The 15,398-nt window shown below is 43.9% G+C and overlaps 1 long non-coding RNA gene across 1 annotated transcript; it reads left to right on the forward strand.

Annotated features, from left to right (window-relative positions):
• Positions 1-313: 313 nt before the first annotated feature.
• Positions 314-12,696, forward strand: LOC115900289. Its single transcript, XR_004059947.1, has 3 exons — positions 314-753; positions 11,174-11,312; positions 11,803-12,696. It is a non-coding gene; the product is annotated as an uncharacterized LOC115900289 (long non-coding RNA).
• The last annotated feature ends 2,702 nt before the right edge of the window (positions 12,697-15,398 follow it).

Below are 15,398 nucleotides of genomic sequence, written 5' to 3' on the forward strand. Positions count from 1 at the left end.
GTAACAGCCGTGTCTGGACTCCCGGTCACCCTATTACCTCAATCTGTTACCCTGACCCATCACCTCACATAAGAAGCCAAGTTCATGCTAGCCTGGGAGCCCATTTCCTCCAAGAAAATTTCCATCAAGGCTGGCCAAGTGGCTCAACCCAGACCGAAGCATGGAGGATGTGCAGTGTGACAAAGCACAGGCTGAGATGATTATGCAGAAAAGTTTTTGTATAAGAAGGCTAGGGGCCACCCTTGTAGCCTTGTTTTTATAACACTTTCCTGTGTCAAAAAAATTAATGAAGTTAATTTAGAATGAGAAATAATAGATAATGCCTATAGCTATCTCTGAGAAGATTGCTGCAAAGACTAAGAGGAACACAGACCTTTCTTCTGGAATGTTCCTGCTCCTATCTGTAGGATGAATGAGTGAATGAGTGCATCAGTGACTCAGACAAAGCCACTGTTGCACAACTGTATGCATGCACAGTGAACTCTGCAGACTTTGTGGATGGTTCCTGTAAATACAGCTTAAAACCGCAGTGGAAAAGCCACATGCTCCTGATACACTTGTGGGGACGTAAAGGGAAAACCCACACACCCAAGGAGGCGGACTCTGGCCATGCAAGGCTGAAGGCCCAGTGTACTGATAGGGAAACTGAAGCTCAGAGAGAAGAGGCGATGTTGCTTTCTTAACCACTGGATTTGTAGTGCTGTGGTTCTCAGGAGAGGCCAGGACAGGTTAACCTACTCGCTTGGGAGGCAGGTACCCACATTTCTCTCTAGCTGTTACCTCTAACCCTTAGTTCCACCAGTCAAAGAAGATATTTTGTTTTGCCTTCTCCTTTGCTAAAGTGGTGGTACTTGTTCACTTTCTCTCTGACAGAGAATGGCAGTTCTGGTTGCTCCCTCCTCCTGCCAATTCCTGTTGTTTTTAGTCATTTTAATTTTAGCCTTCTTCTTGAAGGTGTGAGTGGTATCTCAGCATGATTTCCTATTTCCCTCACGAAAAATGATGCCAAATACTTTAGAGTTTCTTCTTCAAACTTTTATGTTTCTTCCTTTGTACATTTTCTATTCAAGTCCTATGCCTACTTTAAAATTTTTCTTTACAATTTTATTGATAAGTTGTAAGCATTTCTATATAAACTAGAGGCAAGTTTTTTTCAGTTGAACGTTATGAATATTTTTGAACAGTATCCTCATTTTATCACTGGTGTCTTTTGATGAACAGAGTTTTCATGTTTGATGAAAAGTAATCTATACTTTTTTTTCTTTTTTCATTAGCATTTTAAGTTGCTACTACTCCTATTTCATGAAGCTATTCTTCTGTTTTCTTGGAAATGACTCCGCATTTCACATTTTGACTTAGCTTTTACATTTCATGAGTTAGCTTTTACATTATGCTCTTATATTAATACTGAGTTAATTTGCACTGATGGTGTGTGGCAGTATTCAATACAGATTTTCTCTTTTAATAAATCTACAGTGATTTAAGCAATATTTATTCAAAAGTCTTTCCAGTCTCCATTAAAGATCATTTATATCTATATGGAAGTTTAAAAGACCACTTATATGTACAAAAGTATGTATGAATTATCTATTCTATTCCATTGGTTTATTGATGTATTCCATGTCAATTCAACACTGTTTTAATTGCTGTGTCTTATAGTTTGTCTTGAAAATATGAAGTATAATTCCTCAGATAATACATGCTATATCAATTGCAGAATAAGCTGGACAATTTCTCTAGAATTTTGATTAAAATAGAGTTGACTCTAGAGATCATGGTGTTGAGAACTGACATTGTATAATACTGATTCATCTATGTTCCAAAGAACTGTTGCTAAAAGTATAGAAATAAAAATGAAATGTGTATATTCCCCTAAATGTAAAACCATGCTAATCACATTCATTAGTTCCACAGGTCTAAAAATACATTCATTTAAATGTTTACATATCATTTCATGTCTTTGGTAAATAAGGAAGTGCTACTATTTTCTTGGCAACATTCTGTCTGTTTTCTCTTTTGTTTGTCATGTTGCATTTGCTAAATATTCTATCTAAATATCAGTGAGAGCTGATATTCTTGCCTTGTTCTCAATCACAGGGAGAAATGATTTCCACATCTCACACATTATATTAGGTTAATTTTCTTCCTTGATGTACCTTATCATGTGGAGAAAATTCCCATCTATTTCAAATTTGCTGGGATTTTTAAATAAAATAAATAGGTGATGAAATTTGTGAATTAATGTTTCAAATGTATTGAAGTTATGCAACTATGTCTCCTTGATTTAATTATTCCATTGTGCATTTCAAAGTTACACAATGAAGTATGTATTTGCAATTCTGAGTAAATGTCACTTGGCCATGATGTCCTATGTTTGTCATATGTTGGTTTGACATGTTTATATTTTATAATCAATTTTGTGAACAAGATGATAGGCTATATTCGTCTGTCATTTTATTCTGGACACTGTTTTCTATTATGGGTAGCAGGGTATTGCTGGTATCTCACAATTTCACATCAAGTGTTCCTTCTTCCTGTATGTTCTGATGGAGTTCCATAAGTTTGTTTCTTCCTTGGAGTTGATAGAATTCACCAAGAAAGCCATTTGAACTTGAGATGGACTCTATGTGAATAAGTTTATTTTGTCATACAAATGTGGGACTTTTCAGATTTTCTGTTTGAGCCTGTGTCATTGTGGTGAAGTTCAATATTCACTGAGCATCAGGGCTTGCCCTTGTCTGAAAAGCTGCACACTTAGAGACCACATCTCCAGCAGTTCCTCTTCCTTCACACATTTGTCCTCCAGAATCTGCCTGATTTGGTTGGCTCTTCAGCACCTTCTATGAGGTGCTTTCTCAGAAATCATTTGCCCACACTGAATCATTGGTGTCTGTGGGAAGGTGACACTGATCAGCCTCCTCCACAATGACCAGAAGGTGGAACTCCCCAGCACCCCATGGAAGAGAAAGGAAAAGGCGCCCCCTTCTCCTTTCCAATCCCACAGCTTCTGCCCCAGAGTGAGGAGCAGTGTGCAGGGCTAGACTGCTGGTGAATCATGATTTCAATCCCGAGCCAATCTCCTGATCTCAGTTGGCAAAACTTGCAGACCATGAAAAGGTGAGGCACGCAGCAGAACCACACCAGAAGGTGATGGAGGTGAAGTGTCTCACAAGTCCTTTATTCCTCACCACCTGCCCTTCATCACCTGGCCTGTTCTCAGATTTCTTCTACTAGCAACAAAGTTTCAGATACATGTCTGGAAGAGAGGAAAGCCCTAACTTTCTTGGATATCTATGATGTTGGCACATACACACACAGACATGGAGGCCAGGGTTTGACAGAGTGTGCAGTGGGCCATCCTGGCCTACCATGCCCATCACCTGCAGACACCCTGCACAAGGCCGGACCCTCACAAGGCCTAGAGACCACCTTTATCGAATGCATTCAAATAGCAATGAAGAAAGAAAAATGGCAAGACACTTGTTAAGGAAAAGAGAGGGGAAGAAAGGCAAGAAGGGCAAAGAAGCCAGGGGCAGTGAGCTGTCCAATGTCCTAATGACTTCTGCCAAGCAGAGGACAGTTCTATGAGGGGCATTCAGGACAGGTTTTTTGGGCACCTGGTGAATGTTTCCCCTGGCAGACCATATTCAGAGCAAATGGTCATGACTGTCCACAATAGTGTGGGCATCTCAAAATCAGGAAACAGAGGCTCAGGAGGCAAGGCACATCTGGACAATGGCTAGGTCAAGAAAAGAGCCCAGGTCCACGCCCTTCCCTATACCTTGGTTTCTCCAGCAGCTCTGTTGACTCTTGACCTTCACCTAGACCTTCCAAGAAGCTGAAGGACAGTGAAAAAGAAGTGGACACCTGTGAGCCACACCGCTCATAGGTTGGCTTACTGATAGGACACACGGATGCTGGTCAGCCCAGTGCCAACCCCCACATGGCCACAGGGCATGTGGCACAGCTTCGCCATCATCCTCACAGCTCTCATGACCATGTTCCATGGCCCAGAGCCAAGGGCTAAATCTGTACCCACAGCTCGCTAGGTACCTAGATCAGAAGGTTGGAACACAAGGCCTGTGACCTGCCCAAGGATGATTTGAAACTAGAGATGAGTGTCTCTGCCTCACAGATAGAAACAGCCAAATCAGACAAGAACAAGGACATGAGAATGACAGGAACTAAAACAAAGCCTAGAGTCCCTATCCTGCGATGGAGAGGAGAGCAGAACAGTTCCCCTCCTCCAGTCAATGCTTTCGAGCAGAGTTGACTCTGAAGGGTGCTCTCTAAGTATGGGCTCTCAGGTAGAAATACATCTATAGGGTGTGCGGGTACAAGACCCGCTTCAATCCTGGGCCTCCAAGTCTGAGTCTCCCTGAATCCCTGCTCCTACCCGAATTCTCTGTTTCCCTCACTGGATGATCTGATCAATACAGAATGAGTCAGCACTCATGATGGTTCCTGGCCTCTGGGAATGCCTTGGTACTTGTCCCATGCCTTTTTGCCACTGAGGCCTGGCTCACCATTGCATCCTTGGGGAAGTCTTAGTAGTAACTTCTGTCTATTCCTGGGTATGTGCTGGGGGTGAGGGATCAGGGAGACCCATGACTCCTATTGGAATCTTTCAAGGACTTTTCATAGGCAGTCGTGAATGTTGGACCCACGTAGAGCAAGAAAGCCTGAGACTTGGTGGTAGTCAGACAGCCTGCAGGTACCGGAATTCTGTTACACACCTTGGTCACACTGACACCACAGATCTAGGACATGACTCTGTTGAAGCCTCTGACAGATGCTTTACCAAGTAGAGTTGTGACTCTGAACCAGGATCTAAGTGAGCAAAGCCTTTCCTGTTTTTCTGTGTGGTAGGACTTGCCTGGGCTGAGACCCAAAACTCTTGGCCTAAGAACCTCACAGCTGCACTCTTGTACCATCACTGACATTCTCCACTGCCAAACCTGAAGACATTCTTGACCTCTGTCAAATCAGCTGTTGGTCAGATCTGTTCCATGGGCCATATTTTCAGACAACCAAGGATTTGGCACATGATGCCATCCAGGACATTAACATAGGAACATATAAATGGTATTGTCAAGAGGGGTTGACATGGGCATAGGTTCATCCATCTACGTGAAGTTTGAAGGCTGCAGTGGCCCAGGTCTCCTAGGGGTATGGGATAAAGGTTAGGAGTTATAGGGTGGCTCACCTCCCTCTTCACTGAGTCTCTAGTCCTGAGTCTAGCCCCTTTCAGAGACCTAGAGTACCAGAAGGCAATAGTTATGAACAGGTCCAGTCCTGCTCGACTCCCCACATCACAGACTGTCCTCTCCACTAAATGAACAGATGGGAGCCAATCTTAAATTTAAGTCTAATGTATTGAAACTCAGAAGTAAAGTTCACCATTCTCTTTTACCCTGCTAGACTGAAACATTAAAATAGAGAAAAGTTTTTCTCTTTCAAATGTCTCTTCAAGCTAAAGTGCTCAAAAATCATATTGTGTTTTTCAAAGAAGAGTAGGCTGACTCATCCAATAAAAACCTATTGGAGGGCCAGACACGGTGGCTCATGCCTGTAATCCCAGCACTTTGGGAGGCTGAGGCAGGCAGATCACCTGAGGTCAGGAGTTCGAGACGAGCCTGACCAACATGGCGAAACCCCATCCCTACTCAAAATACAAAAATTAGCCGGCTGTGGTGGTAGGTGCCTGTAATCCCAACTACTCTAGAGGCTGAGGCAGGAGAACTGCTTGAACCCGGGGGACGGAGGCTGCAGTCAGCTGGGATCATGCCATTGCACTCCAGCCTGGGCAACAGAGCAAGACTCCATCTCAAAAAAGGAAAAAAATAAAACCTACTGGAAACATATTTTTCTAGAGTATACTATCATAAGAATAACTTCCAATAATCTCTATTTTCTAAATTTATCCTGAAATCTATATGACTATTAAGAGTCTACAAAAAAAAAAAAAAAACCACTCGTGTAAAAAACTCTACCATTTATAAAAATCTCTATGAATATAGAGGGAGAACAGAAAGACATTTTGAGGATCAAATATGAAAACTCATGACTGAAGACCACTGTGTGGTTTCAGAATTTGGAGGACAAAGGTCCCATGGAGGTTGAATGAAACCGAGAGATAACACACAACCATTTTCTAAATCAGAATGTCCAGGGGAAAAAACAGGCTATGGCAGATGCAAATGAGGAGAACCCTACTTTTGGGATGAAGAAGCCTGGCATGAGTGCAACAAGCCTTCTTGAAGGAGGTAGCAGAAGAAGATAGCTTCTTGCCAGAAACTCCCTATTAAGACTTATTGGGGAAAAGGAAAGAGGAAAGAAAAAGTGAAGGTAATGGAGACAGAGGAGCGGGAGTAAGGAGAGTGTCATCAAGGGAAGGGTCTGAGGAGATGGGCCAAAGACTCTGCGATCTCTGAGAAAGCACCACTTCATGGCCAGGGATCAGGGCAGAAATCCTAATCTCAACCACATGCTCCATTGGGATGATCAAATCCATGAAGATCCACGTGCAGAAGCTGGAGCTGAATAGCTCTTTCCCTTCTTCTTTGTCCCAGGTCCACAACTTCCTGTCAGGTTATGATGAGGTTTCCTTCAACCTCCTGAGCTCTCAGTCAGTCATTGGGAGCTTGACACCTGATTGACAGAATCTGCCACGGCCTAGAAAAAAATGGTTCCTTACAGCTGTCATGTCAGATCAGGAAATAGCTCTCGGGAGTTCTCCAACTCTTTATTTCATGGCTCATCAGGTCATTGGCTTCAGAACTTTCTACCCCTTGCTCTAAGTCAAGATCTACCTTGACAGGTAGCACCCCACACACACACCACTTCTTTTAGACTGATGTCATTTAATCATTTCATTTTCTCTCTCCTCTAGATGTCAATCTGCTCTTTCCATGGAGGCTTCTAGATGCTCTTGTGTTGACCTCTTAGTGAGCTTTCTTCTTTTCTTTGGTAATATTGACGTGAAATTGGTTCTTTCTCTTTCTCTTGAATATTGAAATGGGCATGTGACCTGACAGCATCCTTCAATTTTTTCCTGGATCCTTTTGCCTCCTTAGGAATGCGATCACCATTCCTTGGTTCTCCTAATCCCAATTTCTCACTCAAGTCCTTTTTTCAGGGACGAGCTGCCGCTTCGTTGATCTTGAGTCTGTCTTCCTGCCAAGACATGGCCTAACTCTTCATAGAAGACATAAATGTCGCTCTGGTCAGCTTGCATCTTTTTTCAGTTTCTCCTGTTAGTTTGAAGTGTGCTTTAGCTTCTTGCATGTATGGCTCAATGGCTTTTTGTGCCTGGTGTAAAGACTGCATCTTTCTTGCTGTCACAGACATCAGCCATTTTTGGTCTGAACAATGAGGGTTTACTTTTTCTGTGTCTCACCACAATGCATATGAAGGTCCTCTTCACAGGCTTGAACCCATCCAAGTCATCAGTCACTTCTGACTCTTCCTTTTCCTCCACCCTAGGATGAAACTTGCCGAGAGCATTACATTTGACTACCGCTAGTGCTAAATTGCTACTGGCAGGTCCCTTCTCTCTTGATCAAGAAAGACTTTCTTTGAATTACTAAACAATTTTGCCTACAAACAAGAGAACTAGGAATACCTGGACTATCAAAATATATTCTTCCATCTCCCACTGATATACAGGGACAGAGAGATTTGCTCTCACATCATCAGGGACTTCTGCCATGAAATCCTCCAGTGTCTCATGGGTTGGACAAGAGTACACATCCCCAGCAGAAGGAAGCTTCTCCATAGTGGCCCAGTCTGATGCAGAGGTACCTAGGGCCACCCTGGCCAGTAGGCCCACACCACACCATGAAAATGATGCTTCTGGTTTTCATTCAGAACCAAACCTGCACTGGGCAACCAGGGCAAACCATGTCTGCTGAGGGTGGGTGGGCAGGCCCAAAGCAATCAAGGACTCTTATATCCTCCCTCATATCCTTGGCTCTTTCTTTCATTACTTCAACTTCTTTATCTGGAGCTTAACAAGGACTCTAATATATTATGCATACTGTTTACTCAGTCTGGAAAGCTGCTCATAACATTTGTCCTATGTGGGGCACACCCCTTTCTTGTGACCACAGTTCTCTCACTCCAGCAGCTCCAGTGGCCTCGGTTGGGCCTGGCCATGATGAGCTGCACAGTGCTCCATGTATATTTATGGATGGAATCAGTGAACAAGCATTAGAATCAATGGAAGAAGGCCAGAGTTATCCCTTGTCTTCTCTGGAAAGTCACACCTAATGCTCTGCAGACCCAGCAAACAGTTTACTAGAAAAATTGCATTCCAGTGGAGGCAAACAGAGTAATGTATTTGAAAAGCATGAACTGATGGTGAACATCAGAAAACCACAAGCAACTGCTGCTTCTCTACTAATTATAGCTTTAGCCCTCTTTGGTCCTCTCCAGTTCTAGAAAAAGGGAATGGCATTCAATCCTATTATTCCTGCTTCCTGACAGAACCCAGACCAGATCAGACTTACACTTTCTTGAGTGCCTACCTAACAAAAATCACAAAGCACAAGCCCAAATTCCATACAAATTCCCTCCTAACTAACTATGACTGTGTGGTCCCGTGGTTCCTCCTGTGGTATAGACTGCCTTGATGGAAGTACCAGGAAAATAAACTTTGCTTCATGACAGGTATGTTCCTGGTGGTTTTCAACTGAAGGTGTTTGATTGACAGTCCCATTTTCACTGTCTTTATCTTCCTCACAACATTTTTGGGGAAGCAGCATGGAGCTAGAAAACCTATTTTATGCCAGTACAAGTGGTTTGTTCAAATTCACATAGATACCAAATTCACAGTTATGAATCAAAATCTCTCAATCTCCAGCTGTTTCTTCAAGATGGGTCAGTCCATGAAGGCTGCATCCCGAGAAAAAGGAAGTAGAGATAATTGTAACGGAGACCAGCAGACTCAGAATGGAGTGGGGACCATGAAAATTCTGCAAGAAAGGGTTGTGGGAGGGGAGCAGAAACAGGCCAGATTGTGAAAAATGGGCCATGGGAGGAACAGGTAATCATCTTGTAGGTTGGAGAGGCAACTGATTCTGCAGGGAGGTGGATGAGTTATATGGGGTGGATGTCTGGGAGGAAGAAGCAGTGGGCAAGGTTTAAGGTCCTAGAAGCCCTGACAATGACTATAGGGGTGGTGTGAAGGTGCTTAGAGAAGATAAATGACAACGAGCTAGCAGAGTTTGTTTGTTGTACTTGTTAGGAGCTCAGCATTGTGACTATGAGCATTCAGATGACCATTGCTCAGCATTTTAGTAATTACAGCACCAGAAGTCAACATTTTCTGGAAAGAAATTGGTACTTGCTTCTTGAAAAGCAAAGTTCACAATTGCTTGGTGGGGGCTCTTGGGTCGGAGGTACTAATAAGATAGAAAAGAGTTTTGTGCTCTTAGGCCTTTCGGGTGGGGTGGGTTGCCCTGGTCTGAGGACAGCGGGAGGGCCAGGTCAGTATATGCTGAATGGGTCAAGGTGGGAGGGAAGGATGGGGTTGAGAAAGTTTATTTCTACCCTTGGCCATCAGAGAGCAGGGCTCCTCTCTTTGGCCCTGGTTGGTGGGGAGCATTCTCCAGATTGTTTTCAGGAGTCCTCACTAGATGGCTCTGGGACTCAGAAGTCTGGAAGGAGTCTCCATCTTCCAGATAGAGTTGCAAATGCTGAACGAGTCATGGCTTCTCAATTGGACCGGAATTCCTTCTGTGTGTGTTATTCAGATCCCCATGTCATTAATAGGGAAACTGAAGCTACGACAAATAAGGTTAGGGTTAGGGCTAGGGTCAGCTCTAAAAAGGAATAAGATCATGTCCTTTTCAGGGACATGAACGAAGCTGAAAGCCATTATCCACAGCAAACTAACACAGGAACAGAAAAACAAACACTACATGTTCTCACTCATAAGAGGGAGCTGAACAACAAGAACACATCAACACAGGAAGGGGAGCAACACACACTGGGGCCTGTCAAGGGGGTAGGAAGAGGGAGAGCACCAGGATAAATAGCTAATGCATGCAGTGCTTAATACCTAGGTGATGGGTGATAGGTGCAGCAAATCACCATGGCACATGTTAACCTATGTAACAAACCTGCCCATCCTGCCTATGTATCCTGGAACTTAAAATTGAATTACATAATATTAAAAAAAAAAAAAAAGTAGACTTTCAAAGTTATTCTAAGAGGAGAAAAAAAAAAGTGGGAGTCTGATCTGGTGTGGGTGCTGTCAGGGAATAGGGGTAATACTACTAGATGTGGTAAAGAAAATTTCAGCTGAATTAAATTCAAAGGAGTTTAATTGAGCAATGAATGATTCATGAATGGAGCAGCCCCCAGAAACACAGTAGATTCAGATATTCTGGGGATGCCTCATGGTTAGAACAAATTTAATGACAAAAAAAGGAAATGTTGTACAGAAATCAGAATTAAGGTACAGACACAGCTGGACTGGTTACAGGTTGGCATTCTCCCTATACGATCAGCATTTGAACACTCAGCGGTGTATGAGTGATTTAAGTACGGCTGCTGGGACTGACCAAGACTCAGCTGTTGTTACAGGTGCATACTCCTAAGTTTGGTTTTCAGTCTCATCTACCTCTCAAGTTAGGTTACAGTTTGTCCACAGGGACTCAAATACAGAAGTACGGAGTCCTTCTCAGGCCATTTTTAGTTTGCTTTAACATATGTTAATTTTTTTTTTCTAGAACTGGGAAGGAACAGAGAGGGCTAAAGCTGTATTTGACAAAGAAGCAGCAGTTGCTCATGCCAGCCAGAAGAGGGGCCTGTTGGCCATTTTTGTCACGCGCATAGTGACCTTTTTGAGATTCTCTAATGTTGAATAGAATAGTGGCAGCTACAGCTGATATCTTTGTCTTGTTTTCAATCACAGGGAGTAGTTTTCTTCTCTTTCATCGTTAAAGATCATGTGAGCGCAAGGTTGTTCTTAGACCTACTTTATCACGTGGAGGGAAATTTGCTGATTTTTTTTTTTTTAAATAATGAATGTGTGATGAGCTCTGAATTGATTTTTCAGAATCCATTGAATTCACTCTCAGTTATGCCTCTTTGATTTGTAAATATGATGGATTTCAAAGTTTAATATTTCAATATTAATTGCATTCTTAAAATAATCTTTTTCCAGGCTTAATCATTGATGTCTGTGGGAAGGTAGTACTGACCAAGTTTCTCCATCGTGACCAGAGGGTGGGACTCCACAGCACACCATGGAACATGAAGGAAATGGTCCCTCCACCTCTCCAGGCCCACACTCCTGCCCTGGGGTGAGCAGCAGAGAGCAGGACACAGAGTTTTTCTCCTATGTGCTCTGATACATTCAGTCAACATCACTCACTGACGGCTTCATCCTGTCCTATGAGTTGCATGTGACAGTTATGACTGACATCCACATCCACATACTGGATGTAGTCTAAGTCCCTGTTTTGAGAAGTTTTCTATATTCTTAATCTTTCAGCCACTTTTAGTTTCCTGTTTTATTACTGACACATTCTGAACACTTCATCTATTTCTAGAATCCCTAAGTCCACAGAAACCCACACACAGAACACAGCCTTTTCCCTTGAATTCCCCACAATCCCTTCAGGACAATCGCTGTGGTGTGGGCTAGGTTCCTACTGGCATGACCGAGACAGTGGCAGAAAGTTCTCAGCTAAGGACCAAATACCAGACACACAGTTTCTTGACAGATGCCGAGGCCCTACTTGTAACTGAGAAATACTCACCAGGACATTTTTCTTCTCATAACCACCCCAGGGATCCCTCCACCCTCAGAGATGCTTTGAGCACAGAGGCCGATACACACAACCCTCCAGTGTCAGCCCGGTCTGTCCTCCTGCCCAGCCTCCCCTGGAGCTCAGTCCCTGAACGTCTCCGAGTCAGCCCCATGAAGCTCCATGAAGTTCTCTAGATGGTCCGCTGCATCCTAGTCCCAGAGCACAGACATACTGTGTTCCCCCTTGGTGGAAGGCCTTTCTATGCATTTTCCTGTATTTAATTAGTTGCTAATACTGTATTAATAGACGAAACACTCTGAGGAACTCTAAAAACATTTCAGGAGCCCAAGGCCTTCCTGATAAAGGCCCATAAACCTTGTCTTCGGTATTCTTTGAAGTCGAAGCAACATCTCCTGAGGCCTGGTTTTTCAGTTTGATAGGGGCCATGGCACTGGATTCAAATTCTAAAAGTTCTGAATATCCAACAACGTATGAGTCTGTTGAAACTTCAGTTTAAAGTGAGGACACCTGGAAAACTCTCCCAAAAAATAGGATAAGGAAGGAGGTCACAACACAGCCCACCTTGCTCCCTCAGGACGTCCTGTGGCACAGGCTGAGCCTTGGGCGCTGGAGTCATGGCCCTCAGTGAGGAGGCTTGCTCTCATCCTTGTCACTAGGTTGTGGAACCGCAGCCCTCAAGAGGCCGAGTGACCTGGGCAGTGAGTCCACCAGTGATGCCCTGGGACAATGGGTTTTAGAGCATTGTTGTCCAATAGAAATATGGAGTTAGAAACACATCTAATTTTAAATTTTCTAGCAGCCACATTAAAAGGGTGAAAATATGTAAAATTAATTTAAATAAAATTTAACCCAGCATATTCAAAATATTATTTCAACATGTAATCATGTAAACGCATTATTCACCTAATTCAGTTCAGCCATTTGTTCCTCATGAAATCTTTAAAATCCAGTGTACATTTGCATGCAGAGCACGTCTTGATTTGAAGTAAACCTATTTCAAGTATTCACATGTGGCTAGTAGTTTTCTATTTGGGCAGCGAACATCTAGGGGTCAATCTCTGTGTATCCCACAATCAGGGAATGTGATTATTAATTTTTCACATCAACTTAGTCTAGCTACACTATCCACCTATTGAATCCAACACTGACCTAGGTGCTGCTGTGAAGGTACTTCTTTGTAGATATGGTTAGCATCCACAATTAATTGATCTTAGGTAAAGGAGATGACCCTCCATCATGCGGTGAGACCCCATCTGATAGTTGAGGCTTGAAGAGGAAAAATAGGTTTCCTGGAGAAGGAGAAACTCTGCCTCAAGGCTGCAGTAGCAACTGTGACCTGAATTTCCAGCCCACCAGCCATACAGATGGCAGACTTGCCAGCCCTCACTGGCACTTGAGCCACTTCACACATACACACAATTATTTGTCTGTTTCTTTTTGGCACCTTAATCGATACAGGGAGCAACCACAACAGTGACTGAGACTACACTTGATGGCTTTCCTGAGAACTTGTAAATCACACACACATTTTTGAATCCTGAGGGAAAGATGTGTCTAGCTACTAAACAGCCAATAAGGAGACTAGAGTCCATAGACGTTAGTTTTCTTTCAGCAACCACTTCTATGAAAATAAACAGCCAGGCACGGTGGCTCACACCTGTAATTCCAGCACTTTGGGAGGCTGAGGTGAGTGGATCATTTAGGTCAGGAGTTCGAGACCAGCCCGGCCAACATGGCGAAACCCCATTTCTACTAAAAATACAAAAAAATTAGCTGGACATGGTGGCGGGTGTCTGTAGTCCCAGTTAATAGGGAGGCCGAGGCAGGAGAATCGCTTAAAATCCCGGGAGGCAGAAGTTGCGGTAAGCAAAGATCACCCACTGCACTCCAGCCTGGGCGACAGAGCGAGACTCTTTTTTTTTTTTTTTTTAAATTGGTGAGACTGACTTCTACCCAGCCTCAACTTAGTAGAAATTAATTCCAATGTGAGTAGTGAAAATACAGATATGCTTTGCCCTTACCAAGTGTCACAGAGTGGTTCATACTTGTGCTTCTTTATGCATCGGGGTAGGTCTATTTATGTCCCTATGATTCTTGCATGTCTGTGCTTGCCCTGTGTATTCCTGTCTGTGTGAAGTATGTCCAAGTGTTTGCAGGTGGTTGTTTATGTATGTGTGCATATGCACTGGTATTGAGGAAGTATGTGGATGTGCACAGATATACAAGATGAGGATGATCTGTAACTGATGAGGTTCAGGACTATAAAGCCCCGGTCTGGCCCGAGGGCAGCTTTGGGGTTCTTCCTTGCCAAGTGGCAATAGGAAGAGAAGAGGCATCCCTGAACCCTTCTCATCCTCTTATAAGAAACAGGGTGAAGGAGCAGCACTGGGCACTATGTTAGGGTGCTGCTGAACAAGAAAATAAAGATGGGGAGGTTGGATGAAACCATGGCAGGGCATGATTAAGGATCCTCAGCAGCTGTGTCCTGGGAGGCTTCATCCAGGGGATGGTTTGCATTCCTCCTCCAGCAAGAAATGCATTTGAGACCCCACAGAACTGACTCCTAGTCCAGATGAGGCTGATGCAGTCATGAATTTCCCCCATACCTCCCACCTATTTTTCCAGCGTACCAGCCACTGGTCTGATAACAGGAAGAGGGGAAGACAGTGGATGTGCATAGACCAGATGTCACTGCATGCCACATGCATGCTCTGCCCTTCACAGAGCAGTTACTTCCCACTGACCACAACTTGCTGGGCCTCCGCTCTCACACATATGAAACTGGAAAGTGGACAGCATTGGCCAACAGAATGTTTGCTGTGAGTATCGTTTGAGATAGCATTTGAGTGTGTGTTCTCTTAGCCTGAAAAAAAAGGTCTTCCCTAAGATCTGGGCAGGAAAAAGCACTGCCCTGCGATATAGGAAGCTGCAGATACTCAGAAGCCCACAGAAAGGTGGTTAGACTAGCCAGAAATACCTCTGCAACAAGACTTTCCTCTTTACAGAGACGCAATGACGAAAAAAGCTTCTCCGAATGGCCTCTTGGAGCCAACAAGAGAGGAAATGCTGACCCCTCAGGGACCCTGTAGGATAAGCAGAAGCCCCTGAGAGGCAACCCCTTCTACGACCAGTAGGAAAAGCATGTGACAGTTCTGCCCTCTGCTGGCAGCCTTAAGAACTGCAGTGGGCCAAGGGGATGGGCCCAAAGATGTAGGAGGCCTTTTTGAGGACTGGACATGACATCTAACATGAGACCTGGGGAACACCATGTAGAAATGTTCAGGGAAGGGACACAGCCTGGCTTTTGTGATGATCTGCAAGTAGATCAAAGGCCTGCATCCTCTCTAGCATTGAGAATCAACATAAGAATCATGCGCAGCTCCCAGCTGTCACTTCTTTAGGACACTGTCCTCGCAGGTACAGGGTTCTGGTCTCTGGATCTCAGGGTCCTGGGCTCTCAGCTGCAGACTCTGGGCAGTGGTCACACCCTCAGTGATTGAGTATTTGAGCTCAGAAAAGAGAATTCGGATTCTAAATCTGCTCCCTCCGCTCTGGTCACTGAGCTTGTGGCCCTGGACTCTGCAGTCTGGGCCCTGGGTCTTGGTTGTAGTGGGT

Source organism: Rhinopithecus roxellana, chromosome 11 (assembly GCF_007565055.1).
Source record: "Rhinopithecus roxellana isolate Shanxi Qingling chromosome 11, ASM756505v1, whole genome shotgun sequence".
NCBI lineage: Eukaryota > Metazoa > Chordata > Mammalia > Primates > Cercopithecidae > Rhinopithecus > Rhinopithecus roxellana.